Genomic DNA, 2,810 nt, shown 5'->3' with positions numbered 1-2,810 from the left:
TTTGTTGAAACCTCAACATGTATTCTGTCAATTCCTGTCACCAAATCCTTCAGTGAAACTTGGACTTCTTCCTTCAATACCATTGTTCCTTGATCAAATGCTACATCTTGAAATAGCTGCACAGTGACCAGTTCTTTTTAGTATAGTGACTGTGTGTATTTCCTCAATCTTCTTTTGATGCTTCCTGCATCATTCAATATTTTGCCCATAGAATCCTTCAATATTGCAATTCGAAGCTCGAATTTTTTTCTTCAGTTCTTTCAGCTTGAGAAATGTGGTTTGGTTTTCTCACTCCAGGTGTTTGCACATTTCATTATTATGTTTTACTTTGTCTTCTCTAGCTGCCCATTGAAATCTTCAGTTTTATTATTTCATCATTTTTTCCAATTGCTTTAGCTGCTCTCCATTCAAAGGCATGTTTCAGAATCTCTTCTGACATCCATTTTGGTCTTTTCTTCCTTTCCTGTCTTTTTCAATGACCATTTTCTTTCTTCATGTATGATGTCTTGATGTCATGCCACAACTTATGTGGTCTTTAGTCACTGATTAATGCATCAAATCTATTCTTCAGATGTTCTCTAAATTCAGGTGGGATATACTCAAGGTTGTATTTTACTCTCATGGACTTGTTTTAATTTTCTTCAGCTTCAATTTGAATTTGCATATGAGGAATTGATAGTCTGTTCCACAGTCAGTCCTTGGCCTTGTTTTGACTGATGATTGAGTTTCTCCATCACCTCTTCCCACAGATGTAGTTGATCTTATTTCTGTGTATTCCATCTGGTGAGGTTCATGTTTATAGTCACTTATGTTGTTGAAAAAGGTATCTGCAGTGAATAAGCTGTTGGCCTTGCAAAATTCTGTCATGTTTTCTCCAGTGTCATGTCTATCACAGAGGCCATATTTTCCAGCTACAAATGAGATTTCTTTGTTTCCAACTTTTGCATTCCAGTCACCAATGACATCAATACATCTTGATTGCATCTATGGTCAATTTCAGACTGCATAAATTGGTAAAAACGTTCAATTTCTTCATATTTGGCTTTAGTGGTTGGTGTGTGGATTTGAATAATAGCAGTAGTATTAACTGGTCTTCCTTGTAGGCATTAATGATAAACAAAACAAAACAAAAGAAACCTCACTGCCATCAACTCGATTCCTACTCATAGCCACCCCCCCCTTGGGTTTCCAAGGTAGTAAATCTTTACCAAAGTATTTTGCCCCATCTTCCCTCTGTGGAGCAGCTGGTGAGTTAGAACCACCAACCTTTTGGTTAGTAGTCAAATGCCTTAGGCATCAGTGACCCTTTGTTGGGTTTCCAAGGCAGTATCTTTACAGAAGTAGACTGCCCAATCTTCCTTCTGAGGAGTGACTGCTGGATGGGTTTGAACTGCCAGCCTTGTGGTTAGCAGTCAAATGCCTTAGGCACTACACCACCAGAGCTCCCCCCTAGGCATTGTCCTTCAGGATAGATCTTGAAGTGTTCTTTTTGATGATGAATGCAATGCTGCTCCTCTTCAATTTGTTATTCCTGGCATAGTAGACCGTATGATTGTCTGATTCAAAATGGCCAATGCCAGTGCATTTCACCCTAGGATAAGGAGCCCTTGTGGTGCAGTGCCTAAGGCATTTGACTGATAACTGGAAGGTTAGCTGGTCAAACTGACCAGCTGCTCTGTGGAAGGAAAAGGAAGTATTCTACTTCCATAAAGATTTACCACCTTGGAAACCCAATGGGGATCTCTGTGAGTCAGAATTAACTCGATGGCAGTGGTTTTTTTTTTTTTTTTTTGGAAAGCCTAGGATACTTATCTTCATGTGTTCTTTCCCATTTTTGACAACTTCCAAATTTCTTAGATTCATACTCATACATTCATACATTCCATGTCCCAGTTATTAATGAATGTTTGCAGCTGTTTCTTCTCACTTTCAGTCATGCCCCATCAATAAATGAAGGTTCCTAAAATTTGTTTCCATCTCCATCATTAAAGTCAGCTTTACTTTGAGAAGGTAGCTCTTCCTCAGAGCTTTGATTGTCTTTTAACCCTAGAGACTCATTTTCAAGCACTATATCAGACAATGTTTCATGGCTATTCATAAAGTTTTCCAGTTACATATCAAACAGTGTTTCACTGATATTCATAGGGTTTCAATGGCCAAGTTTTTTTCAGAAGCAGATGGCCCTTCCTTCTTCCTTGTCTGTCGTAGTCTGAAAGTTTTGCTGAAACCTCTCTGCCAGAGGTGACCCTGCTGGCATAGCCTCTGGCCTTACAGCAACATACAAAGCACCACAATGAAACCAACTGACAGATGAGTGGTGGTTTGATTGAGCAGATTGTAACAAATTATTAACAATATTGTGAAAAATAGGAATTCCATAACACTTAATTGTGTTCATGCAGAACTTGTACATAGACAAAGCAGCAGTCATTTGAACAGACAAGGAGATACTGTATGGTTTAAAATAAGGAAAGTTGTGCATGAGGGTTGTGTCCTTTCACACACTTATTTGATCTGTATGATGAGTATATAATCTGAGAAACTGGATTCTGTGAGAAAAACACAGCATCAGGCTTGGATAAAGACTCATTAACAATCTGCAATATACAGTTGATACAACCTCAGCTTGTTGAATGTGAAGAAGATTTGAAGCCATTATTGATGAAAATCAAAGACTAAGTCTTCAGTATGGATTACACCTCAACATGAAGAAAACAAAAATCCTCACAACTGGACCAATAAGCAGCATCATGATAAATGGAAAAAAGAATGATGTGCTCAGGGATTTTACTTGTATCTACAATCAATGT

Source organism: Orycteropus afer, unplaced genomic scaffold, assembly GCF_000298275.1.
Source record: "Orycteropus afer afer isolate SDZICR_OR568_19922 unplaced genomic scaffold, OryAfe1.0 scaffold00403, whole genome shotgun sequence".
Lineage (NCBI taxonomy): Eukaryota > Metazoa > Chordata > Mammalia > Tubulidentata > Orycteropodidae > Orycteropus > Orycteropus afer.
Note: the sequence above shows the minus strand (reverse complement) of the source record.